The 27667-nt window shown below is 50.9% G+C and overlaps 4 non-coding genes across 4 annotated transcripts; 3 read left to right on the top strand and 1 right to left on the bottom strand.

The window, feature by feature from the left end:
• TRNAE-UUC (transfer RNA glutamic acid (anticodon UUC)) lies at nt 1–72 on the bottom strand. The gene has a single exon. It is a non-coding gene; the product is annotated as a tRNA-Glu (tRNA).
• A 13754-nt stretch (nt 73–13826) lies between these two features.
• Nucleotides 13827–13898, top strand: TRNAC-GCA (transfer RNA cysteine (anticodon GCA)). The gene has a single exon. It is a non-coding gene; the product is annotated as a tRNA-Cys (tRNA).
• A 1601-nt stretch (nt 13899–15499) lies between these two features.
• TRNAA-UGC (transfer RNA alanine (anticodon UGC)) lies at nt 15500–15571 on the top strand. The gene has a single exon. It is a non-coding gene; the product is annotated as a tRNA-Ala (tRNA).
• A 2193-nt stretch (nt 15572–17764) lies between these two features.
• TRNAE-CUC (transfer RNA glutamic acid (anticodon CUC)) lies at nt 17765–17836 on the top strand. Its single transcript has one exon. It is a non-coding gene; the product is annotated as a tRNA-Glu (tRNA).
• Nucleotides 17837–27667: the final 9831 nt, after the last annotated feature.

Consider the following 27667-nt stretch of genomic DNA (forward strand, 5'->3'; position numbering starts at 1 on the left):
TTCCCACACCGGGAATTGAACCCAGGCCACCTGGGTGAAAACCAGGAATCCTGACCACTAGACCACATGGGACTGGCCCTGCTGCGCTTCTCTAAGCCAACCCCTCGTGAGAGCAGCAGTGCCGCCCAGCGGGGCCTGCGCCCAGGGCTGCATGAACCCTCCGGGTGCTGAGGTTTCCCCTCTCTCCATTCCCGGTGCCTGTGATCAGGAACCACAGATCGGGGCTCTCAGGTGCTGCACAGACTGGGACTGAGATTGGACCCCCTCTTGTGCAAGGCGCTGTACAAACCCTGGCCAACACTGGGACACCCATGGGGTTCCCCTCAATTTCCCTCAGCCTCTGCTGCCCAACTTCTTCTGACCCTCCCAATAAACCCACCTTTCCAAACAGTCCTTCTTCCCCTGCCCCCTCTCTTGGCTTGCACACCCCGGGCCCATCTGCTCCCGCCCCCCAGGTGAAGAAGCGATGGAGGCAACTTCAGCCACTGGAGACAGCCCCAGCCAGCGCTGCAGCCCGCCCCGGGGTGCTCTTTGCAAGACGCAGGAAGCAGGAGCGGTGGGTGCTGGGCAGAAGGAGGCAGGAGCCCGGAGAACAAAGCCCAGAGATCGGGGGCGGGGCAGCGCCTGGGGGCGGGGCTCGGGCACAGCTCTGGGGCGGGGCAGCGCCTGGGGGCGGGGCTCGGGCACAGCTCGGGGGCGGGGCAGTGCCTGGGGGCGGGGTTCAGGCCCAGACCAGGCGCTGCTGCTGCCTCCCTGTTACCCGGGAGCCCGGGCTGGGCAGCTGCGGCTCCCCCCTGGGGTCCCTGCTGGGGGGGCCCGTCATTAACCCCTCCGTGCCCGGCCGGGGGGGGCTTTCTCCAGCCGGGACCAGCCCCTGGGCAGCCCCGGGCTCTGCCCGCCCCCAGCCGGAGCCCCCCGATGAGCGGCAGACCCCGGTGGGGGGGGGAGCGCTGGGGGGGGCAGAAAAGTGACTTTCTGCCCCCCTGGCCCCGGGGAGAAGCCTCGGAGCTGCCTCAGCCCCAGCGGAGCCGCCGCCAGGATCTCCCCCTGGCACGGCTGGGATGGGGGGGAGAGACTGGGGCCCTGCAGGGGGGGGTCCCCTGTGGGGTGGGGGTGTCAGGCAGGGAGGGGAAGGTTGCGGGGGGGGGGGTTTGAACTGTCTCTGTGCAGCCAGGAAATTCCTGGGGCAGAAGTGGGGGGCGGGGGAAGGGGGGGAGTTAATTGGATCCTGTCCCTGTTTGTGCCCCTTGCCTCTCACCCCCGATACAAATTCTCCCTAGTTCTTTCCCTTTTCATTATCACACGTGGCTGTAAAATCCAGGGAGATCCCCCCCCCTTCCCCTCAACTGATCCGCTCTCTCGTCTCTCCTGATTCCCCCCCACCCCCGGTCTCTCCCTCGTTCTCAAATGTCCATTTAAAATCTCCTCCCATGGGGGGATTTCCCCCCCCCGCAGTTTTATCCCCAGCGATTTGTCCCGGTGTCGGTGGGAAATTGTTGCCCGGAGCCATCCCCCAACCTGGCTGCCCCCGGCGTGGGGGTGGGAGGAGACGCCGGGTCTCTGCTCGGGAAGGGAGAAGCAAGTGTCCCCCATGGGGACTGCCCGGACCCCGGTTTCCCAATCCCAGCTGCTGTCCCCTACCTACCAACACAGTTGCCCCCAGCCCTCAGTTGCCCCCCACCTGCTCATCCCCCACTGCAACCCCTTTCCCTCATCCAGGGAGCCTTCCCCCTCCTTTGCCCTCTTCAATCAGCTCCTCAGAGGGCTCCCTGCTGCCCATCTGAACGGGGGCAGTGGGGGGGACCATCACTTTCTGTTTATGTGTTGGACAGTCGCATAAAATCCAGCCCAACCGTCCCCCTTTTCCACCAGTTAGTTAATAGCAATATAAAATCCCCTCCGGTCTTGGTGTTTTTCTCTGGTGTTATCCATTGCCTAGTTTGTGACACATTTTCTCGGCTAATCTTATAGAAAATATCCGAAACGTTTGCCTCACTTTTCCTCTAGTTGTCTATTTCTGATTAAATATACCCTGAGATTTTCTTACTATTTCATCATTAGAGAGACTGGGAAAATCTCACATTTACACCTTTTCTCAGATTCTTGAACATGGATCTAAAACGTTTGCCAATGTTGCCCATTTCCGCTGTGTTGATTTACCAAATATTGATGGGAAATACACTCAGCTGTTACCTGATATCAAAAACTGATAGAAAATCCCTCCGATTTCCACCCTTTCTCTTTCATTTCTGAACACTGATCTCAAAATTCAGGTTTTGCCTCTATGTCGTTATCAAATGTCAATTAAAAATCCTCTCGGGTTTGGGGCTCTTCCCCATGTCTCTAAATCCCAGCAACTTCTCCTTCCTTGGGGGGAACCTGTCGCCCTGAGTCCTTCTCCATCCTGGAGGTTGCAGGGGGATAAATTGCCCAGTGATCATCTTTCCCTTCTCCTTTGAGAATCATTTGTTCCCCCCTTTATCTCTGTTAAAAACCTTTACTGATGAAAGAGATCAGCCATGTATTCAATACCCATTAAAGCCAGAGGCCTCCCCCTGTTTGGGGGATCGGTGGTTCCCAGCTGGTGACAGGAGAGTTGGCTGGACCCTTTTCTTTTCCCCAGCCGGCACGGGATGGGGAGGTCCCTCTGAGTGCAGCGTGGGTCCAGAAGTATCCCAAACCCCATGACAAAGGGTCTCTGTGAGGGGTTGCTTCCCACAGTGCTAAGATGCAGCCACCTCTGGGGTGGATCCATGGTGGCCATTATTTGCTGATGACAGGGCATGGAAATTTCTTACCAATTTTTTGGCCCCTCCAGGCCGTCCATTCTCCTGTTAAATAAGAGTCCCCCAGGGCTCCCTCTGTTTGTGTGACTGGCCGTCAAGGGGTGGTGATAACTTTCTATCCACTTATTAGACACTGTGAGGGAACACTGTTGCTGGGGGGGTGCATGTCTGTGTGGGGAGATTGCAGCGGGAGCTGAAGGGGCATTGTGGTAGGGGGAGGCCTCTGGGTGGCTGGGCAGGGGGGACCCTCGTCAGGTTGGTGGGTTCTGGAGGGTTTGGGGTTTCAGGGGGTGGTTGTGATGTGCCCAGCCCTGAGGCTATGGGTCCTGGAGGTGGGTATTGCGGTGGGCCTGTTGGCTGCAGACCAGTGGGGGTGGGGGTCTCTTGGGGAGGGGGGGCAGGGGGTTAGAGGGTACCTGGTGCTGTGCCAGGGGCTCTGTCTGGGATTGCCCAGCTGGCTCCTGGGATCATTGCCATGCCCGGTGCACAGAGCTGTGCGGGGGGGATCCCCGGCGTGAGGTCAAGGGATGCCAGGCAAGCAGTGTGAGGGGTCCTGCTGTAAAGCATCAGGTGGTCCAGCCGGGGGTGGGGGGGTCCCAGGCAAATGGCCTGGCAGATCCTGCTGGAGGGCAGGCAGGGGTCCGAGGCAGGCAGTGGGGGACTGAATTCCCAGAGGGGGGTCCCCTTGGGGTGGTTCCTGGCTGCTGGGGCTCTTGGTGGGGGGAATTCTGGGATTCCCAACCTGGCAGTAACAGTCTGGTGGGGGGTTCTGTTGGCCAGTGGGGCTCTGAGGGGTATCTGGGGTCCCTGGCCAGGGACTCTGGGGGCTGGGTCCCAGGGAATATCTGGTGGGACCCTGGCTGGGGGGGTCTGGGCTCTGGCTACTGGGGGCCCTGGATGGAGGCTCTGGGGGCTGCTACTAACCATGCCACTTATCTCTGATCACCTTGTGCCAGAACCCTGGCTCCAAGCACTGCCCGGCGGCATTCCCCGGCCACGCCCAGTCACCGTGATAACTTTCTATCCACTTCTCAAACACTGTGAGGTGAAATCACAGGTTTTGATTTTCTCCCCCCTTGAAAACTGCAGGAAATTCTGGTTCCATCGGGAAAATTCATGACCCCCAGTCCTTGTCCTAGATCTGGGGGGGTGAGGGAGGTGGGAAGGGGGTTAGCACTGCCACACAATGGTCTCTTCCACAGCGTTCTGGACTCATTCTTTCTGAAATCTGGTTTCATTGAGACCATCATGACTCCAGTCACTGCATGGAAAGACAAGGACTGACTCCCGGTGAACAGTGGGGCAAATGAGATTAGCAATTCTCCCTGTGAGGAGCGGCTCTCATTAGCTGCTCTCCCCAGAGAGCTAAGGGAGGGAAGGCTGCTCATACGCTCTGTCCCTCTCCGCTCAGGATATTGGGGTTCAGCTTCCTGGTCAGACCCTGCAGCCTCCATTGAGATCTGGGAGACCGGGCTGAGCAGCTGCTGCTCCCCCAACAGGGCTTCTGTGCTGGGAAGTGACCTTAATTAAAGCTTCTTCTCTGCTGAGCCCAGGTGAGGACTTTCTCCAGCTGGTTCTGGCCCCCTGGGGCAGCCCTGGGCCTTGCTAATACTAAATTCTCAGCCAGAGATTCCAGGTAACTGAAAGAAATGAAGGGAAAATGCTGGGGTCTGGCCTTAAAATGACTCTACACAAACAGCCCCTCCTCCCCCAGTCATTTCTCGTCCCATTAGCAATTGCAGGATCAAATCCAGCCATGAGGGAGCAACCAACCCAGGAATGGGACTTTCCTACCAGATGGGCAGGGAGAGGGGACAGGGCAAAGGAGATAGGAGACAGACTGAAAGGGGCCGTGGGAGAGAAGAGTTTCAAGAGAGATTTCCAGATCGCTAATCTGCCCAGACAGAGGTAACGCTGCACCCTGGTTAATATCACTTTCATGTGGACAAAATGAGGATCAGAGAGAGGAAAAGCCAGTTCCTGACCCCACATCCCTCCTGCTGGGGTGTGGCTGCCCTGGGGTCAGTGTCCGAGGGAATCCTCGAAAGGGACTCTTTTGGTTCTGCTCTTTTACAGCATTGTGTTCAGAGACTTTGTTGCGGAGTGGTGGGGAGGGAGAAGGGAGGCTTAGAAATGTGTCTGTGGGCTTAGCCTGGCAGGAGAAGCCAGGTCTACGCTGTAATGAAGAGAATATAAAGCATTTTCCCAGCACGGCAGACTGTAGGATGTCTGTCTGTGGGGAAAGGGTCTGGGGGAAGCGTAATGTGAAATGAACTGAATCCTGGTCTGAAACCTCCACAACGGCCCTTCTCGCCCTGCCAGGCTGCAGAATGACGTCCATGTTTTGCTCCAGCTCATCCCGTCCTCCCATGGGACAGGGGAGCGACATGGGTGCAGAGGAGCCAGCTCAGGTAGGGATTATTGGGGGGGTTCTGATTTGTTCCTGCAGGAGGGAGAGGGACAGCAAATACACCGGAGAGGGGAAGGTTTGCACTGTCTGGTTTGGAGGTTGGAGCGAAAATGCACAGGGTGGAGAAAGGGAGGAGGCCAGGGGGTGGCAGACCTGCTGGGAGTTGTTTAATAAGTGGCCTAGATTCGAGGAAGAGACCCATGGGGTTCAGAGGTGGAAATGCCCTAATTTGTGGAACAGAAAATAACCCACCAACATGGGGCTAGGAAAACTGACCAGACTCCCAGTGCTGGAGCCTGACCCGACTAACCAGTGAGATATGAAGGGGGCACCCACCCATCAGGCTTAGGGGAGATTCCCCTCCCTTCAGATCCAGCTCCTCACAAGGAGGAGGGTGTTGGGCTTCCTACAAGAGATCTTTCCCTAGACCCTGCTCGGGGCAGCATCTCCTGTATCAGTCTGTGGCTAGTAGGTGTGTGATGGATCTGCTGGGAGAGAGGAGGGGCTCTCTCTTCGTCCCTCACCCTGGTGTTTCCTGGGTGCTCTGAGCAGGGTGGGGGTGGGCCTCTGTTGACTGCGATCCACCCAGAGTTTCCGTTTGATTGGCTCCTCTCCCCCACGAATAGTGGGGTTGTGAGTGGGGCAGCAGGTCCTGAGTGTGGGGCTCTTGCTCTTTCAGGGGCCGGTGACCTTCGAGGAGGTGGCTGTGTATTTCACCAGGGAAGAGGGGGCTCTGCTGGACCCCGCTCAGAGAGCCCTCTACAGAGACGTCATGCAGGAGACCTATGAGACTGTGACCTCGCTGAGTAAGGGTTCCTGTCCCCTCGGTTCTTGGAGGGGGAAATGAAGAGATGAGGTTCACCCCACCCCTGCAATGCCCCCTCTGCTCTGCCCTGTTCCAGCATCACCCCAGCGTGCCAGTGACACACACACGACCAGAGACCCTCCCCGGCTGCAGAACACTGTGGGGACAGAGCACAGGGGCAGTACCGCACAGTGTCCAATATCTCCTGTTTGCACAAGTAAAACGGGGGGGTTAGGTCCAGCATAACGAACAGAAGCTTCCTACCCCTGGCCTTCTCTCAAACCCTGACCCTTCTCCACCCAAACGAGGATGTGCTTGGGGTGTAAGAAGCAGGCTGCTGGAGTCAGGGCTGCTGGTCCAGGGTTACTGATCACACAGAGACTCGGGGCGTCCTTGAATGCTGGCTGGGGGAATCCAGACAAGGGAGCTCCAGCATCAGAACATTGAATCTCACCCAGGATTACAGATGACACAACTCCTCACTGGTCTGGATTGCCCCCGTGCATGGGAAAATGGCCTAGGTTGGTAGTGGAACTTCCTGAAACGTGGAGGGTGTTGCTCCCCCATCCCCATGTGTAATAGCCACAATCTCTCTCTTCTGCAGACTCCTTGGATTTTGGGCTCCATCATTCCTGAAGTCACATGACCTGATTCTTATGTTTCACATTCTGCTTTTCCAGACTAATTAGAGTCTGTTGCTCCTGAATTGTAGCTTCTAATTTCCCAGTGTTCTCCACACCCAGGGACTTTCATACTCTTTCCCATTACGGTGGACTCACTAGATTCCCTAGTACATAAGAACGGCCACACTGGGTCAGACCAAAGGTCCATCTAGCCCAGTATCCCGTCTTCCAACAGTAACCAATGCCAATTCCCCAGAGGGAATGAACAGAACAGATAATCATAGAATCATAGAAGATCAGCGTTGGAAGGGACCTCAGGAGGTCATCTAGTCCAACCCTCTGCTCAAAGCAGGACCAATCCCCAACTAAATCATCCCAGCCAGGGCTATGTCAAGCCTGACCTTAAAAACCTCAAAGAAAGGAGATTCCACCACCTCCCTAGGTAACCCATTCCAGTGTTTCACCACCCTCCTAGTGAAAAAGTTTTTCATAATATCCAACCTAAACCTCCCCCACTTCAACTTGAGACCATTACTCCTTGTCCTGTCCTCTTCTACCACTGAGAATAGTCTAGAACCATCCTCTCTGAAACCCCCTTTCAGGTAGTTGAAAGCAGCTATCAAATCCCCCCTCATTCTTCTCTTCCGTAGACTAAACAATCCCAGTTCCCTCAGCCTCTCCTCATAAGTCATGTGCTCCAGTCCCCTAATCATTTTTGTTGCAATCCGCTGGACGCTTTCCAATTTTTCCACATCCTTCTTGTAGTGTGGAGCCCAAAACTGGACACAGTACTCCAGATGAGGCCTCACCAATGTCAAATAGAGGGGAACGATCACGTCCCTCAATCTGCTGGCAATGCCCCTACTTATACATCCCAAAATGCCATTGGCCTTCTTGGCAACAAGGACACACTGTTGACTCATATCCAGCTTCTCGTCCACTGTCACCCCTAGGTCCTTCTCTGCAGAACTGCTGCCGAGCCATTCGGTCCCTAGTCTGTAGCGGTGCCTGGGATTCTTCCGTCCTAAGTGCAGGACTCTGCACTTGTCCTTGTTGAACCTCCTCAGATTTCTTTTGGCCCAATCCTCTCATTTGTCTAGGGCCCTCTGTATCCTCTCCCTACCCTCCAGCCTATCTACCTCTCCTCCCAGTTTAGCGTCATCTGCAAACTTGCTGAGGGTGCAATCCACACCATCCTCCAGATCATTAATGAAGATATTGAACAAAACCGGCCCTAGGACTGACCCTTGGGGCACTCCTCTTGATATTGGCTGCCAACTAGACATGGAGCCATTGATCACTACTCGTTGAGCCCGACAATCTAGCCAGCTTTCTATCCACCTTATCATCCATTCATCCAGCTCATACTTCTTTAACTTGCTGGCAAGAATACTGTGGGAGACCATGTCAAAAGCTTTGCTAAAGTCAAGGAACAACACGTCCACTGCTTTCCCCTCATCCACAGAGCCAGTTATCTCGTCATAGAAGGCAATTAGATTAGTCAGGCATGACTTGCCCTTGGTGAATCCATGCTGACTGTTCCTGATCACTTTCCTCTCCTCTAAGTGCTTCAGAATTGATTCCTTGAGGACCTGCTCCATGAAAATCCTGTGAGGTTCAGCACAGACCAGAGAGAGAGCAGGGAAATCAGCCAGGGGATAAAGTGGGTAAATTAATTTCCTGTCGGGGAACTCAGAAGGACCTCAAGGAAAGCACAACACAGCAGGAAATCCTCAGGGGAAAGACAAAAAATACATGCACTGAGTGTGGGAAAAACGTATATGACCAGTCAGCCTTTATAAAGCATCAGAGAATCCATGCTTTGTACCAGCCCACGAGGCATTGCAAGCCCTTCTCACAGCACCCTGCGGCCAGTTGCACAGTGGGATAGCGACCCACAATGCACTGCTCTCTGGGGCGATCCAAGAGCTGCTAGCCTGGATGCGCTCCGGTGACACAAGCAGCCTAGTGTGGACATGCAACAGCGGCTTAATTAAAACGCTTTAACTAAAGCAGCATAACTCTGTCGTGTAGACGTAGCCTGGCTCCCACTGGGGCCAAGGATGCTCAGGCACTGAAACTAAAGAGCCACAACTTCCTCCGTAGTTGGCAGGATTCAAACCTGCACAGGGAGAGCCCGCCGCCCCCCAAGGGATTTCGAGTCCACCACCTTAACCACTCAGCCACAACTACTTGCTTTATACAGCGCTCTCACGACACTCTAGTTCTGTTCTCACTGAGTGATCGTTTCCAATTGTTTCCTCAGACCAGCGTCCACAACACACTCACTGCTGGGCGGTTGTGTAAGTGTGCCCAGGGCTGAACAAGAATTCCTGCTGGTTTCCCTTCTGGCTGGAGCATGAGGAGAGTGGGTCTGTGGCCAATGACGTTGCTGTAGATTGTTGTAAAATTCCTGCCTCGATAATTCAGACAGTCCCTTTCCCGTCATATCCCCAGTACATCAGTGACTGTAATAGCAGGGGGCAGGTTTTCTGTGGGGCACAGAGCTTTGCCAGGGGGTTGGTGTCTCCTTCCTTTCCTCACCCTGGAGCAAACTCAGCTTTTCATTCCATCTTTAATGTGTCATGGAATAACAACAGCAGCATGAAGAAAGAGGTGGGCAGGGTGGGTCTCAGGGGAGGGGCAGAGAGGTTCGAGCAGCAGACAGGGCAGGGGCCTCAGGGGAGGGGCACAGAGGTGCGAGTGGTGGGCAGGGCAGGGGAGGTCGGGGAGGGGACAGAGAGGCATGGGTGGCAGGCTGGGTGGGTCTCATGGGTGGGGCTGAGAGGTGGGAGTGGCGGCCGTGGTGGGTCTCAGGGGAGGGGTCAGAGAGGTGTGGGTGGCGGGCAGACCTTGGGGTAGGGGGCGGAGAGGAATGAGCGGCAGGCAAGGAGGCCTCGGGGAGAGAGGAGCGAGTGAAAGGTGGACCAGCAGGCCTCAGCCGAAGAGGCAGAGTGGGGTGGGAAGAAGTCCTCCTGTTAAGCCAGTGCTATCTACACCGGGATTAGGTTGATATAACTGCATTGCTCAGGGAAGGTAAATGTTTTACACCCCAAAGTAATGTCTTTACACTGACTTAATTTTGTAGGATAGACCTGTCCAAAGAATCACACACACACCTTGGGAGTAAAACTTCACCTGCTTCTCTGCTTTACAGAATCGAAACACAAGAAAGGCTTGTCAGGGCCCAGTGCGGGTTGGCAGGGAGTCGGGTGTGGGCAGACACCATGTGTTAGCCAGAGGCAGGCACCATGGATGAGCTGGTTTAAAGCACCTGTCTCGTAAACAGGAGATCCTGGGTTCAACTCCCAGTAGTGGCTTTTGAGGCACCTGGTACTGGCTGCTGTCAGAAGACAAATAACAGAGTTAGATGGACCTTTGGTCTAGCCCAGTGATGCTGGTTTTGTTGTTTAAATTACACTCACAGGCACTGGTAAGAGAGTGACTGAAAGTTTGGGTGTGAAGGGCTGATAGGTCAGTGGTGCAGTCCCCTCGCAGATGACCCCCTCCCGCCGGGACAGGGGCAGGTCCGAGCTCTCCCACCAAGTAGCTCATTGGGGCTGCCAGAATCTGTGGGCGGCTCATTCAGTTTACGCCGAGGGTGGAGTCCTGCTTTGTGCACCGTGTCTGAGAATGAAAATCCTAAACCTCCCTTTGAAATAACGAATGCAGCAGGACCTGTTTTTGTCCCTGCCCCAAAGCAGACAGAGAAATGGAGACATGTCACTGAGTCCAGGGGAATACTTCACTGCGGTTTTACCTTTTTCACTTGCCAAACTCCCGCCCAACCTTCTGGGCTCCTAGAGCAGGGTCCTGAGCCTGAGCCGAGACACGTACACTGCAACTTTACAGCCCAAGCCGCTGTCCTGGATTAATGTGACACGGGCCAGCCGTGGGTGATTCATTGCACTGTAGACGTATCCTAACGTTATGTCTGCAAAGCGATTAAAACACCCAGGGCACCTGTCTCAGAGCCCGGGGCAGCTGACTCAGGCTTCTGGGGCTGGGGCTGCAGGGCTATAAAATGGCAGTGGAGACAGATGGGCTTGAGCCCAACCTCTGAGGCCCCACGAGGGGGGAGGGTTTCCGAACCCAGGATTCAGCAGGAACACCGATATCTGCACCCCACTTTTCAGCCCCACGGCTTGAGCTCCAGGAGCCCACGTCAGGTGACCCAGGCCAGCCCTGCTGCCATCTTTGTCCCGGGAGAGAGGGACTCTACGGGGACGTCTCCATTGCAGTGTCAGCCCAGGGGTGGCAGGCTGTGCTCAAAGCAGCACCCTGGAAGCCCCATAGTCACCACTCTCATAGAATTAAGGTAGGATTTGTACAGAGTCGGCCTGGTGAGCTATCATTGTAAAAGTCGTGATCTGTTGAAGGCTAATACCTGGGTGGATGGTGTGTGCTAGCCGTGTCTGGGAAGTGGTGGAGTTTTGCTCTGGGTGCGTCACTGAAATATGTGATGAGGCTGGGAAATGGCCACCACCAGCCTTTCCGGTGTGATGCTGGAGGAGCCAGACTCGCTCCTGGCCCAGTAAAGGTATCCACGCTCCCAAGGACTCTCCCAGGAACCGTGTACAATGCGGACTCCTCCGAGACAGCCCGGAGACAATGGACACTGCTTGACTCACAACGTAGCAGAGGAACTTCCTAACAAGTTGGAAGAGGGGAAGAGACGGTATGACTTGGCCTCTCTCCCCGGCACTTCAACACCTGGCAACACATCTGGAGGACAAAGACTGAACTGAAATAATTCAGAGATCAGAAAAGAATAATAATAATCCATCCAAATCAAAGTCCCCAAACAGACTAGTATTGGTTACTCAACAGAAAATTTTCAATTTTGTTTTCCCAGTCAGACCTCGCCAAGGGAAGCAGAGAGAAAATCTTTGAGTTGCTTCTTCCAGAGCACCTTGACCTAGACACACTAGCTGTGGGTCACTGTCGTGGCTGAGGTGGGGGCATTTTAATTATTTGGGCAGGTTCCAGGGTGTTTGGGGACATTATGAGGCTGTTACCTTTTGAGATAAAAACTAAGAAACAAAGAACTCTTTGAGAAATCTGGGTTTTTGACGTGTTTTATTGACAGCAAGGGAGGTCTGAGTTCCTGAGAAGGGTTTTGTTTACAGGAAGCAATGTGGCTTGTACCAAAGGGGAGATGGTTGTTTGTGAAGGAGGGGAGAAGACAAAATGCACACGCTGAGGACGGGATTCAAACCCATGTGTGCAAAGCACAAAGATTAGCAGCCCACCACTTTAACCACTTGGCCACCTCATCTGAGCTTCCTAAGAAGGGACAGGAGGAGAAATCTAAGGCCAGCAGAGGTAGGGACAATAAGGAGTTTTTAAATACCAAGTGTAAGGAGGGTCTGAATGACCTCCCCCCTCACGTCTAGAGATGAGCTGGGGCAAAGACTTCAGGAACAGACCGTGTTTACATAGACAGGCCTCCTCTGCCTAGCTATGCAGCAAGTATCCTTTGTACAAAACAAACAAACAAAATATAAAGGTAATTCTTCCGTTTTCCTGCACTCAGCCAAAAAAATTGTGAAAAGAAAGGGGCATTTTTAAGCAATCATCTGTCCCCACCCAGGGGCTGGGGAATGTTTATTTTCTTTTTCAGACACTTTCGGGGCAAGCTGGCACCAGTGGAAGAAAACCCAGAACGCCCTGGGTCCCCTGTCGCAACAACACATTGTGTTCTGCGTTTGTCTTCTTGTTCCTGTTATTTTGGTGGATATTGTAAATTCTTCAGGCGTGACACCCCCTTTTAATTGGGCATGTCGTCCTGCCCCTTTCGGGGCCAAGGGAAAATGTACCCTAATTCAACCTCTTCCACCCTCTACTCCGCCCCCTCCCTCCAAATTGTCTGTGACACCCCCATCCCCACGGTGCTCTACCCCCATCCAGAGACCTGTGGTTCTTAATGCAACTGGTTTACAAATGACTATCGCTCTGTTCCCCACCGACTGGTCTCTCAGTACAAGATTTCCTAACTGTTCTCAGTTCACGAAAGTACGTGAAAGAATGTTGCTATGGGTAATTTCAAACTCATTTGGATTGAATAGGTGGAAATTAAAGAAGAACGTCCTTAAATGGCGAGCCCTCACAAATTACCTCTGGGAAAGCTGAAACTCATTGCAGGAAGCTGACTCAGTGTCTCGAATCCAAAGCTTGCAACGTGCCCTGGGACTACTGGACAGAGGGGGATTACGACAGGGATTTGCACTTAGCTCAACTGATGGTTGGTTGGAAAATGTTATTCTAACCCTCGATCAGGGATGGAAGGGACCTCAGGAGGTGTCTAGTCCAACCCCCTGCTCAAAGCAGGACCAATCCCCAACTAAATCATCCCAGCCAGGGCTTTGTCAAGCCAGGCCTTAAAAACCTCAAAGGAAGGAGATTCCTCACCTCCCTAGGGAACCCATTCCAGTGTTTCACCACCCTCCTAGGGAAATAGTGTTTCCTAATATCCAACCTAAACCTCCCCCACTGCAACTTGAGACCATCACTCCTTGTTCTGTCATCTGCTACCACTGAGAACAGTCTAGATCCATCCTCTTTGGAACCCCCTTTCAGGTAGTTGAAAGCAGCTATCAAATCCCCCCTCATTCTTCTCTTCCGCAGACTAAATAATCCCAGCTCCCTCAGCCTCTCCTCGTAAGTCATGGGCCCCAGCCCCGTAATCATTTTTGTTGCCCTCCGCTGGACTCTCTCCAATTTGCTTCTGTAGTGGGAGGGGGCCCTGAAAACTGGGCGCAATGCTCCAGATGTGGTCTCACCAGTGCCGAATAGAGGGGAATAATCACTGCCCTCCATCTGCTGGCAACGCTCCTCCTAATGCAGCCCGATATGACCAGTTACCCATATTGAATGCAGGCTCAGCAATATTTGATCAATTGGTTGCTGTCCATTCAGTCGGTTATTTCCTACTTATTCATAACTAATGAAGATGCTCTAAGGGGATGGGAGAGAGCTGTCCCGTCCGTGTAGTTACTCCACCTCCCCGAGAGAGGGTAGGTATGTCAGTGGGAGAAACTGTGTCAGTGGGAGAAGCTGTGGGGTCTACATGTATAGATAAAGTTTAATCAGACCCCATTTTTAAAACCATCCATGGTCTGGGAATGGAAAAGGAGCTCTCTGAGGCAGGGCCTGTCCTTCAAGGTCCTTAAGATCACTAACTCCCCTATACAATTGCTATGGGGGGGGTAGCTCAGTGGTTGAGTGTTTGACTGCAGCTCAAGTGGTCCTTGGTTCAAATCCAAGTGCCCCCTTACAAACCTGTTCCCTTAACAAAAATAAGGGCCTATCCATCCCCATTATGTTTGGGAGTTCCACTGAACAGGGATGAATGGAAACACTAGGTGTTTTCCTGTGCAAATGCATAGAAACCTAGCAAAGAGGTCCCTCAGCTGAAATCAGTTCCACTCCTCTGAGTGTCTAGTTTATGTTTTCGTCAATGAAACAAAGACACATGAAGGCACATTTGCAGGTCCTTGGTCTCCATTGTGTGGAAGAGCAAGAACCCCATCCCCTTGGGAGGAATGGACTAGTTTGTGTTACATTCGGTAAGTAAGTTGCCATTGGGACTGAGAACTCTACTGGAGGTGGACAGGAGTCTGCTCCAAAAATAAAATAACCACGATTTACCAAACTACCTGTTACACATTCGATCCTCTCTTTGTGCACACAATAGAAATTGGGGCTCGAATAAATGGCCACCTTCCTTTAACACAGATCGTTGTTCCTTGTGACTGTCAGATGCCTTCCAATGGCAGCTGTTGAAAGGGAACGTGCTTCGAGCTCATGATCACCCGCAGCGTCTCTGGAAGGTTCCCAACCACAGAGCTGGTTGTGGCTGCCTCTAAGTAACCGCAGAGTCAGTGTAGGACCAGATCGTTACTTGCACAGCATCACTTTCTGGTCTCACTGATCGCTTGGGTAGAAACAGCCATTTCCTGCCTCTCTGTCACACAGAAGGACAATTTTCTTTGCACAGACACAGGAACATCAAGATCTTTCTCTGTCCCTTGTGCAAAGCAGGGTGTCAAATTCCAAGGAACCCTCCTCGTCTGCGATGGAAACAATGGGGAAGCAGGGGGCCCTGGGCACCTCCAGCCCTGGCCGGGAGATGTTCCCTCCCCGCTTTCTTTATGCTGCTGTTGTTATTTCATGGAGTGTTTGGGATGGGGAAAAGCTGAGTTCACTCCAGGTGGAGGGAAAAAAGGACGCTGAGAATCTCAGGGCCTCAGGGAAAACCCAACCCCTGCTACCGGGATCAGTGAGGTGCTGGGGATTTGAGCAGGAAAGGGACTGTGTGAATTGTCCAGGTGGGGAATGAATAACCAGCGACAACTAGATCCACCTCATTAACCACCGACACAGGCTAATCGTGCTGCAGAGAGAAGGGAAACTGGGAGCGATTCTTTGCTGTCAGCCATGGAAACAGTGACCCGAGTGCACTGCAGTGAATGTGCTGGGGAAAGCTGGACTTTACAGGCAAGTGGAAATAGCAGATCCGAGAAACACCTGGAGCCCCCCCCCGCACCACTTCTTCCACCGGGGTGAGGTGTTGAGCGACTCACAGCGCCCCCCAGCGCCGTTCCCTTTCAGCAGGGGGTGGCAGCTCCAGCCAGTCAATGCCGGGGAAAGGGCCGAGTGTATCTCTGCACCCTGAGTCCAGGGCAGGCCCTCTCTCTCCCCCACATAGAGAAACTGGCCCTGCTGCAAAGTGACCCCTACGAACCAGCAACCTCCAGGACAGAGGGTTTGGCCCTCCGAGCAGGGAATGTGTCCCCCATGCTGCCGTTAGGCCCCTGGAGGCTCTGGAAACAGGAGGGCTGTGAGTGTAACCCACCCCAAACACCCCCCATCTGGGGATGTAGTTCATTGGTAGAGCGCATGCTTTGCATGTATGAGGCCCTGGGTTCGATCCCCAGCATCTCCAGGTTCTCTTTTCACGCTGCTGCTTTGCTCAGGCCCAGCAGTCTCCCTGCAGGAGTTTCAGTCCTGCTCAGTGCGGGGCAGGTGCCCATTGCACAGAAGGTCTGTGGGGGTTTCTGCTCCTAAGTCACCTTGGTACTTTTAAAAAGAAAAGGAGGACTTGTGGCACCTTAGAGACTAACCAATTTATTTGAGCATAAGCTTTCGTGAGCCACAGCTCACTTTATCGGATGCATACTGTGGAAAGTGTAGAAGATCTTTTATACACACAAAGTATGAAAAAATACCTCCCCACACCCCACTCTCCTGCTGGCAATAGCTTATCTAAAGTGACCACTCTCCTTACAATGTGCATGATAATCAAGGTGGGCCATTTCCAGCACAAATCCAGGGTTTAAAAAGAACGTCTGGGGTGGGGGGGGGTAGGAAAAAACAAGGGGAAATAGGTTACCTTGCATAATGACTTAGCCACTCCCAGTCTCTATTCAAGCCTAAGGTAATTGTATCCAATTTGCAAATTAATTCCAATTCAACAGTCTCTTGCTGGAGTCTGGATTTGAAGTATTTTTGTTGTAATATCACAACTTTCATGTCTGTAATCGAGTGACTAGAGAGATTGAAGTGTTCTCTGACTGGTTTATGAATGTTATAATTCTTGACATCTGATTTGTGTCCATTTACTCTTTTACGTAGAGACTGTCCAGTTTGACATGGCAGAGGGGCATTGCTGGCACATGATGGCATATATCACATTGGTAGATGTGCAGGTGAATGAGCCTCTGATACTGTGGCTGATGTGATTAGGCCCTGTGATGGTGTCCCCTGAATAGATATGTGGACACAGTTGGCAACGGGCTTTGTTGCAAGGATAGGTTCCTGGGTTAGTGGTTCTGTTGTGTGGTGTGTGGTTGCTGGTGAGTATTTGCTTCAGGTTGGGGGGCTGTCTGTAGGCAAGGACTGGCCTGTCTCCCAAGATTTGTGAGAGTGTTGGGTCATCCTTCAGGGTAGGTTGTAGATCCTTAATAATGCATTGGAGGGGTTTTAGTTGGGGGCTGAAGGTGACGGCTAGTGGCGTTCTGTTATTTTCTTTGTTAGGCCTGTCCTGTAGTAGGTGACTTCTGGGTACTCTTCCGGCTCTGTCAATCTGTTTCTTCACTTCCGCAGGTGGGTATTGTAGTTGTAAGAATGCTTGATAGAGATCTTGTAGGTGTTTGTCTGTGTCTGAGGGGTTGGAGCAAATGCGGTTGTATCGCAGAGCTTGGCTGTAGACGATGGACCGTGTGGTGTGGTCAGGGTGAAAGCTGGAGGCATGTAGGTAGGAATAGCGGTCAGTAGGTTTCCGGTATAGGGTGGTGTTTATGTGACCATTGTTTATTAGCACTGTAGTGTCCAGGAAGTGGATCTCTTGTGTGGACTGGATCTTGTGTGGTCAATTGTTTAAGTCAATACTGTCTCAGATGTTCTGGGGAGAGAATGATTTTGCATTTTTGCAGGACATCAGACCCCCTGGGGAGAAGCTCCTCACAGAAAATGTGGCCCTAGGAGTGTCAGAGAAGGGAATCACTGTTTGCCTTACAAGGTGGGTGACGGAAACCCTGCAGGGACTTAGATTCCTCCAGAGTCTGATGAAACCATTGGTGGGGAAAGTCCAGGGAAGCGGAGGAGGAGAAGGAGAGGTAAAAAGGGCTTGCAGCTCTTGTGCAATCCCCATGCTCCCAGCAGAAGGGTCCAGGGGGTTCAGCACTTTGGCTGCTTGTTGAGGACACAGAATTCAGAAGATGGCAAAGCTCAGAGCCCCGTTACATGGAGTCAGAATGCAATCAGGTCACAAGGAGGGGGAGCAAAGTCCCTCCCTTGCTCTCTATGCCAAAGTTCCTATCAGCTCAATGTCCTTCCCAGAAGAAGGCCCAGGTCGGCTGCTGAGAGGGTTGCAATGGGGTCAATGAAGGCAGAGGAGGATTGTTCCTCCTGGGTTTTCTCTGTGTTGCTCTGTGATCCTAGTGGAGGAAGCTGACACAGCATTTGAGTTTGTTTCAGTGGCTTGGGTTGGGCTCAGGTTGTGACCCTGAGCACAGGGGTTCCTGCCCACTCTGCTCTTAGCCGCTCAGGGAATGGACAAAGGAGCAGCTTCAGAAATTGGACAGAAAATAGCCTAAGGAAGTGCAGCACAGCTGAGAAGAACAAGAGCCTCATCCTCTCCCTGGTGGTCTAGTGGTTAGGATTTGGCGCTCTCACCGCCACGGCCTGGGTTCAATTCCCAGTCAGGGAAAAGTGACTTTACAGCAAAACACCTTAATTTATTCTTCACTTGCTATTTTAACAAATTGACGCTTTTTCCCTGACTCCCCCATCTTCTACGTGATCTTGGCAAGGGCTTTGGAGACCATATCAAAATCAAAGCTTCCCACTGACTAGGAGCAGAATGTGGACATGTTTCCACTGTGCACCTCGATGTCCACAAATAGGTGCAAATTCTTGTTCCCCCTTGCTAGCTAGCCTAACCAATGTTATAACAACAGTAATAGACACTCAGGTTGACCCAAGATGTCAGTTTTCTTGCTGAAACAAAACCAAAAAATCATTTTGGGTCAACCAAATTATTGCAGCAAATAAAATATTCACGCAAAAAACTTTCATCCCACTCTATATACTAGTCTTTGGAAGTAACCATCTCGGCAAAACTGACCATTAGCCTCTTCCATTCCTGAGGTCTAGCTGCTGTCGTGTTCTAAGCATAGATGATGGGCCTTTCACCTGTTGGCCACTGGTTACTACCTTGCTCAGGTAGCTACTGATGAAAGGCAATGTGGTTTAGTGGCTGACCTACTTCTATCCCTCTGCCCAACTAGGGGTGTTTGTTTCACATTGCATGTAAAAATACAATCAATGCATTTTGTTGATACCTAAATATGGGATCAAGCTGTGATTGTAAGTTAATGACAAAATCTCTGCTGAGTTCGACAGAAGGAAGGTTTTCTCATCAGGTTCTAGCACACGATAAAAGTTCTGAAGGTTCTTCGAGCTTCCAGACACATGGGCCAGAATTTTCAGAAGGTCTCACCCCCACCCCTAGAGCCAGATTTTCAGAAGAACTCAGCTCCCAGTTGGGCAATAAACATTTTGGCCAGATTTTCAGAAAGGCTCAATACACTGAGGGCTGAGCTATTTTGAAAACAAAAGGTGGTAGAAGTTGTGGGTGCTGGTTGCTTGGCCATCTGGCCCACCATGCAGGAGTTTGAGGTTCAACATTACTTTCTCAGAATGGTAGCAATCATCTTTTATTCCCTTAAAAAGGGAGCAGGGAGACGACATATAAAAATGGGTTGTGCTTTAGAAAGTCTCTAGAAGTTGAAAGAGATATGCAATCTCCGCCTCCCTGGAAAGTTCACAACAAGTTAAAGAAAACTGAGATTGATAAGTGGCTTGACTAACAGTGACAGGCTGGCCGAGTGGTCTAACGCATCAAACTCAAACCTGTGTCTTTCCGTCATTTGTGTTCTGGGATCCATATGGAGGTGGGCGTTCAAATCCCCTTCCTGATACAATCGTTGCCTTCTACCTGAGAAATAGCCTCATTTCAACCTTTCCTGTAACATTACAACACCAACTGCTTCGTATTCCTATGATAGAAGTTGGAGGGAATTCAAAAGTGGTGCATTCAGGGCACCTAGTTGAGGTCACGGGTGGTCTAGTTATAAGCTAAGGTTGTTCAGTCCTGTCTGGGAGGGTAAGCTCTGGAGAACACGGATCATCTGGAGATTTCTGAGGGGAAGCAGGAACAGCTGATCCAGCCGGCGGAAGACAGCCATCTAGGATCCTAAGGAGATATTTTGGCATCTAGGGACTGAGAAGTAAATCTCAGAACAGAGAGCTGAGGTGGTGCTGATGACTATTTCCTGCGGCTAAGGCTAAATGGAAGTGTGTACATCTAGGAACAAGCAATGTCAGCCACGTATACAGCAACAGCGGGATCTCAACTAGGAGTCAAAAGGTCATTTTACCTCTGTATTTGCTGTGCCCACTTCATCCAGTTCTGAGGTCCCCAGTTCAAGAAGGAGGATGAAACATTTGAGAGAGGAAAGAAGAGCCATGAGAAGGATGAAAGGCTTAAAACCCCCGCCTTGCTGTGATAGTCACAAAGAGCTCAGAAAAGGTTTAGGGGATGACGATCTCACTCCCTAAGTACCTACATGGGGAACAATACTTACTAACAGGCTCTTCAATCTAACAAGACAAATGTATAATGTGAGCCAATGGCTGGAAGTGAAGCTAGACACATTCAGATTGGAAATAAGGCGTGCTTTTTGACAGGGAAAGTAATTAACCATTGAAAATCTTACCCAGAGTCCTGGTGTATTCTCCATTCCTGGAAATTTTCAAATCAGAAGTGGATCTATTTTTTTTAAACGGATCTGTTCTAGTTGAAAAGGAATTCTTCGGGGGCAGGTTTCGGGCCCGTGCTAGACAGGAGGTCAGACTGGGTGTTTACGAAGACCCCTTCTGGTTTTAAAATACGGGAAACAAACCCTTAAATGACAAACGCTTTATTCTGTGAACCAAAAGGAAGCGCTTCCCCTGGCTCTTTTTCTCATTTTGTAAACAAGGGCTTGGAATGTCAACTCTCAGTGAAACTTTGCCTTTAAACTGAATTAGGTGAATTTTCCAGCTCTTGATCCTCTGAGTCCAAGGAAGAATCCCTGAAAAGCAGGTGAGGTTTCAGTTCAGAATTTCATAGGTTAATTTGAGGCCATCCAAGAGTGAACACTTAGGTAGGGAACAAGTGAGAATTTGCTGATTGAGAAAAATTCCTGGTGAAAATTGGCAAAGCTGTGGATCTTTTTAAACATTCCAGTGAATTTACACATGAAGATACAAACAGAGAGAGAAACACAGAGAGAGAAAGAGAAAACCACACACTGCACAGGCCCATGCGGGCATTAACAAAAACCAGACCCACACACAAACCCACACAGCACACAGAGACATATGCACATAAGGGAAAGCCACACAAAACATACAAAGAACAAATCCACACATGAAACATACAGAAAAAGCACACAAGACGAAAGCACAAAAACCACATTCCAAAAGAATACGAAGCAAAAAACAATTTGCCGGCAAAAATCAAACACACGCACACAAAACTATGCAAGGCATCCACAGAAATCACACAGGACCCACATGCTCATCAACCCCACAGACAAAAACCACATGAAGATATCGAAAGCCAGGCAGGGTTTGAGTCTCACAGCCAAGAGGGAGTGCAGGAAGGTGGTTTGGGGAGCAAAGGTTGAGGGGGAAGTCAGGGGCTCTAGAATCACAGGATGGGCAGTGCTCTGGGCTCTGCTTGATGCCTCCTCACACAGGGTGCGGATAGAGAATGGAGCCTTGTAGATCTGTGGAATCTGCCCTGCACTCTGCAGACGAAGAGAACCTGGGTGTCTTCTGAGCCGGAATTGTATTTTCCACCGGGCAAGATGAATGGCAGAAGTCATTACTTAAAGAAAGCTGATGCTTGAACTCACAACCTCAGCATCGCTCCTCTCTAAGTACTAGGAGCTAACCCATTGCACCGCTGGAGCCCAGATGGGGGTGAGGGGTGTATAAGCCAAAATAAATCCACGCTAAAGGCCACATGCAAGTGAGCTGGGTGGTATCCTTCTGTCTGATAGACCTGGGACCTGCCTTCAGCTGCTGATAGGACGGTTGGTGGTTTGAAGCCACCCAGTGCTGGAACTTCTCATTGGTGAGGTTAAGGAGACTTTTAAGAAGAGGAGGAAAGTCTCTTCCATTCCTGCCGAGCTCCATTTGTCTGCTGCGGCCCTTTAGGCTCTCTGCTCCCCTGTTGGGGAGATGCAGAGACGAGCCCCCATCTTGGTGAGTCATCGAGAGGCTGTATCCAATGGAGTGTGTGCGGGAGAGGGGTGGGGTAGGGCTGGATTGGGCTCAAGGGAATAAGGTTGTGTGTGACAATGGGCAGGTTTACCCTATAACAGGGATCGACGCTCTGAGATCGATCCACCGGTGGTTGATTTAGCGGGTCTAGTAAAGACCCTGCAGATTGCTCTCCAATGGACCCCTGTTCTGTAACCCCAATAACAAGAGTAAGGTGTAGACCCCACTGGAACTCAACCTAAGGTACGTCTACTCCAGCTACGTGAATAATGGAGCTGGAGTTGAGTAGCACAGGTAAGCCCCCTAACATCATGGTGCCGGTGACTGACTCGGATGCATCGCATGGGATAGGTGAGTGGCAGCCTGTAAGCCCCCCTCCCCAACAGTCCACACAGCTGCTTGGAGGGGGTCTCGCGAACTCTCGTGATGGCAGTTGTGGGTTCTGGCAAGACAGGGTAAAGGATTTTTTGGATAAATGGGTAAGGAAGAACCAGGGCCCATACTAGGTGCAGGGGTCACCCTGGGATGAGATGAAAAAGGAAATGGAGGAAGTGTTCAGGGACCCAGAGGGATGGGGGGTGGCTGAGGAGCCCACCCTTCTTGGTGTATGGGTCGTGGAAGAAGGTCCCTGCCCATGGGGACTGAATGCCTTCCAGGGAAAGGAGACACTTCAGTCCGCTTGTGAGAGGTTCGAAGTGAGGGTAGCATTACAGGAAGCTGCCAGGAATCTTTCAAGTTTGGTTCTGCTCCAGCAAGGACTGCTGAAGGGTTGTAAATTAGTTAGGGGTGGTGAAAGATGATTTGGCACAACAGGGTTTGAAGTCAAAAGCAGAGTTAACAGATGACCTTTTGAGACATAATTCCCTGACATTACCAGGACCTCCAGTTCTCCCTGGAAACAAGCAGGGAGAACTGGAGGTCCTGGTGATGTCAGGGAATTATGACGTGATTGAATAACAGAGACTTGGTGGGATAACTCACATGACTGGAGTACTGTCATGGATGGTTATAAACTGTTCAGGAAGGACAGGCAGGGCAGAAAAGGTGGGGGAGTAGCACTGTATGTAAGGGAGCAGTATGACTGCTCAGAGCTCCGGTACGAAACTGCAAAAAAACCTGAGTGTCTCTGGATTAAGTTTAGAAGTGTGAGCAACAAGAGTGATGTCGTGGTGGGAGTCTGCTATAGACCACCGGACCAGGGGGATGAGGTGGACGAGGCTTTCTTCCGGCAACTCGCAGAAGCTACTAGATCGCATGCCCTAGTTCTCATGGGTGACTTTAATTTTCCTGATATCTGCTGGGAGAGCAATACAGCGGTGCATAGACAATTCAGGAAGTTTTTGGAAAGCGTAGGGGACAATTTCCTGGTGCAAGTGCTAGACGAGCCAACTAGGGGGGGAGCTTTTCTTGACCTACTGCTCACAAACAGGGAAGAATTAGTGGGGGAAGCAAAAGTGGATGGGAATCTGGGAGGCAGTGACCATGAGATGGTCGAGTTCAGGATCCTGACACAGGGAAGAAAGGTAAGCAGCAGGATACGGACCCTGGACTTCAGGAAAGCAGACTTCGACTCCCTCAGGGAACAGATGGCCAGGATCCCCTGGGGGACTAACATGAAGGGGAAAGGAGTCCAGGAGACCTGGCTGTATTTCAAGGAATCCCTGTTGAGGTTACAGGGACAAACCATCCCGATGAGTCGAAAGAATAGTAAATATGGCAGGCGACCGGCTTGGCTTAATGGTGAAATCCTAGCGGATCTTAAACATAAAAAAGAAGCTTACAAGAAGTGGAAGGTTGGACATATGACCAGGGAAGAGTATAAAAATATAGCTCGGGCATGTAGGAATGAAATCAGGAGGGCCAAATCGCACCTGGAGCTGCAGCTAGCAAGAGATGTCAAGAGTAACAAGAAGGGTTTCTTCAGGTATGTTGGCAACAAGAAGAAAGCCAAGGAAAGTGTGGGCCCCTTACTGAATGAGGGAGGCAACCTAGTGACAGAGGATGTGGAAAAAGCTAATGTGCTCAATGCTTTTTTTGCCTCTGTCTTCACGAACAAGGACAGCTCCCAGACTGCTGCGCTGGGCATCGCAACATGGGGAGTAGATGGCCAGCCCGCTGTGGAGAAAGAGGTGGTTCGGGACTATTTAGAAAAGCTGGACGTGCACAAGTCCATGGGGCCGGACGAGTTGCATCCGAGAGTGCTAAAGGCGGATGTGATTGCAGAGCCATTGGCCATTATCTTTGAAAACTCGTGGCGAACGGGGGAAGTCCCGGATGACTGGAAACAGGCTAATGTAGTGCCAATCTTTAAAAAAGGGAAGAAGGAGGATCCTGGGAACTACAGGCCAGTCAGCCTCACCTCAGTCCCCGGAAAAATCATGGAGCAGGTCCTCAAGAAATCAATCCTGAAGCACTTACACGAGAGTAAAGTGATCAGGAACAGTCAGCATGGATTCACCAGGGGAAGGTCATGCCTGACTAATCTAATCGCCTTCTATGATGAGATTACTGATTCTGTGGATGAAGGGAAAGCAGTGGATGTATTGTTTCTTGACTTTAGCAAAGCTTTTGACATGGTCTCCCACAGTATTCTTGTCAGCAAGTTAAAGAAGTATGGGCTGGATGAATGGACTATAAGGTGGGTAGAAAGTTGGCTAGATTGTCGGGCTCAACGGGTAGTGATCAATGGCTCCATGTCTAGTTGGCAGCCGGTGTCAAGTGGAGTGCCCCAGGGGTCGGTCCTGGGGCCGGTTTTGTTCAATATCTTCATAAATGATCTGGAGGATGGTGTGGATTGCACTCTTAGCAAATTTGCGGATGATACTAAACTGGGAGGAGTGGTAGATACGTTGGAGGGCAGAGATAGGATACAGAGGGACCTAGACAAATTGGAGGATTGGGCCAAAAGAAACCTGATGAGGTTCAATAAGGATAAGTGCAGGGTCCTGCACTTAGGACGGAAGAACCCAATGCACAGCTACAGACTAGGGACCGAATGGCTCGGCAGCAGTTCTGCGGAAAAGGACCTAGGGGTTACAGTGGACGAGAAGCTGGATATGAGTCAGCAGTGTGCCCTTGTTGCCAAGAAGGCCAATGGCATTTTGGGATGTATAAGTAGGGGCGTAGCGAGCAGATCGAGGGACGTGATCGTTCCCCTCTGTTCGACATTGGTGAGGCCTCATCTGGAGTACTGTGTCCAGTTCTGAGCCCCACACTACAAAAAGGATGTGGAGAAATTGGAGAGAGTTCAGCGAAGGGCAACAAAAATGATTAGGGGTCTGGAACACATGACTTATGAGGAGAGGCTGAGGGAACTGGGATTGTTTAATCTATGGAAGAGAAGAATGAGGGGGGATTTGATAGCTGCTTTCAACTACCTGAAGGGGGATCCCAAAGAGGATGGAGCTCGGTTGTTCTCAGTGATAGCAGATGACAGGACAAGGAGTAATGGTCTCAAGTTGCAGTGGGGGAGGTTTAGGTTGGATATTAGGAAAAACTTTTTCCCTAGGAGGGTGGTGAAACACTGGAATGCGTTACCTAGGGAGGTGGTGGAATCCCCTTCCTTAGAAGTTTTTAAGGTCAGGCTTGACATAGCCCTGGCTGGGATGATTGAGTTGGGATTGGTCCTGCTTTGGGCAGGGGGTTGGACTAGACACCTCCTGAGGTCCCTTCCGACCCCGATATCCTAGGATTCTATGATCATTTGGCCAACAACATGCAGCAAAGCACCCAGCTAAGTTGCAGGAATGCTCTACAAGCCACTCCTCAATTGTCCAGAGACACCAGCGTATCTCCCCAGCCCTCAGCCTTGCACCTCAGAAATGTACCATCTCACACGGCTCACGGCCTGCTCTTGAAAAGCTTAAGCTCATTAATGAGTTCGCCACTTCATCAAAAATAAAGGGGACACGCACCAGCCTTTGTCATGTGAGCAACTTTCCCAAGCACTTTGGACAAACTCAGGAGTAAGTATCAAATATTAAAATAAGTTTATTAACTACAGAAAGTTAGATTTTAACTCAGTATAAGTGTTGGTCACAGAGGTCAAAAGTGGTTACATAACACATGGAAATAGACTCTCAGTCTGAACTCTAATTTGAATATACTAAGCAAGAATTGGATCAAACAGCTTTTCTCACTCACTGGTTGCTCCAGGCAATGTTGAGTTCTTAATACACAGACTGAATTCCCTCTCAGCCTGGGACCAATCTCCACAGTTCAAATTCTGAGTCTTCCAGACAATCTTCCAGGTGTTGAGATTGGGGAAGAGACAGGCCACGTGGGGGTGTCTTTGACTCTCATTTATATTTTTTCTCCAGATGCTAGGTAGATTCTTGCTGTGATGCTGGGGTTAGTTAGCCCCCAATATGGAGCAGCAGTTTGCCTCCTGCACCTTGTGGTAGGCGGGCCACAGCTCCTTCACTTTGACCCTGCACTGCAGTGTGTCCCTGTCATGGCCCCTTTCTATCATGCACCATGAAATCTGTGTGTGCACCTCGGGAGTTACACCGCAGAAAGCTGCTTTCCTGTGCAGAAATTTGCCAGTGTAGACAAGGCCGTAGAGGGCTTATATAAGAACGCAAGACTGGTCATAGACTGGGTAAGACCAATGCTCCATCAAGCCCAGTGTGCTACTTGAGAGTGACCAGTGCTAGATACACTGGAGGGAATGAACAGAACAGGCTTGTTGACCTGCCAGGTGAGGGTCTTTCACCTTTATTTTTAACTTCATTGTTGTCAATTCCTACTTATCCTATATCTTACCACCCCTCCCCTGAGGTCTCTGGGCAAATCAGGTGTGAACCACTCCTTTGACACAGACGTGTCCCAATCCAGCTGAATTGAGGCAGAATTTGGGCCAATGACAGTTTGGAAAACGCATGCTTCACCCAGCAGGTTTCTCAAAGTATCCGTTGCTGTGAACCGCATGTCGTGTGGATGTGCGAACCCCAAAGGTAGCAAACATGAAAAAAACACAAAGCCGGTTCTGAGGTTTCCAGAGCCAGGCCTGAGGGTTAAAGAGCTGTGCTCAAAAGGAGAAGGGGCCTCAGCACCTATAAAAATAACTGGTTGCAAAAACAAAACAAAAATTACATGAAAAAAACCAACCAAACAACAACCACCCAGAAAAGCTCCCATCACACGCCCATCACCATTGTAGATCTTGACATCTCCTGCTTAAGGTGACATCTTTGCTTTGCGAACAAGAGCCCTGGGGAACTCTCTGGCTGTTCCCCTCTCACTGGGGAAAAGGTTCCACATCTTGTCTCAAGTAATTTTCCTCCCAACAGAAGATTTATTTTAAAATTTATCCAAATAAATTCCATTTGAAATAGAAATCATTCCAGTCTATACTGGGTCTCTATTCTCATACACGCTATTTCTCTCACATGTTCCCCCACTCTCATTCCTTTGGAGGCAGGTTTTAATTGCAGGATTAGCCACCATTTCCTATGTAGTAGGAGGGGGCTAGAAGAAAACCTGAATTATACTGTAACACTGAAAGTGATCACAGAATCAGCCTCTTACGTTACACTAATAAACTTCATGTGTAATTTTCTTGTTGCTGGTAACAATTTATTCAAAGATTACAAACTATAAACCTTTAGGGCAGTTTTCTCTTAATTCCCATTTTCACCCAGTGAGCTCTGTGTGAAGTCACATTCTACCATAACCTAGGAGCCTTCCATTTCTGAGGCTTCATTTCTCCCTGGGTCTTCTCCCAGAAGTGTGGGTGGAAGGGGTCTCACACTACGTGGGAAGGCTGCATCGTGAGAAAAACCACCTGTGCTCTACTTTCACACTTTCTAATCTTTCAGAGTAGCAGGAGGCGGAGAAGTGAGACAAAGGCATTAGACTCAAGAGTAAAACTAAGAGACCAAACCACAGACTCTGGACTCAGCATTCATGTATCCTGCAGTCTGAACTTGGAATCTGTTACATTCCCTCATTGGCTACCATCATTTAACCAACACGGAAGTGCTTCTTGTCCAGCAAGGCAGCCACTTTGGGACCCATAGGCATGGGATGGCTCTGAAGGAATCAGCTGTTTCTCTCTGTGCTTCAGGAAACTTTGGATCCAAATGGTAGAAGACAGTTGTTCCCAGTTTCATCACGGCATCCTGTAGAAGTGTGAGCAATACCACTTCACTAGGGAGCAGCGTTCTAAAAACAGTTTACCTCGGCCACAGGTCACCAGAGCGTC

The sequence above is a fragment of the Natator depressus genome, chromosome 28 (assembly GCF_965152275.1).
Source record: "Natator depressus isolate rNatDep1 chromosome 28, rNatDep2.hap1, whole genome shotgun sequence".
NCBI lineage: Eukaryota > Metazoa > Chordata > Testudines > Cheloniidae > Natator > Natator depressus.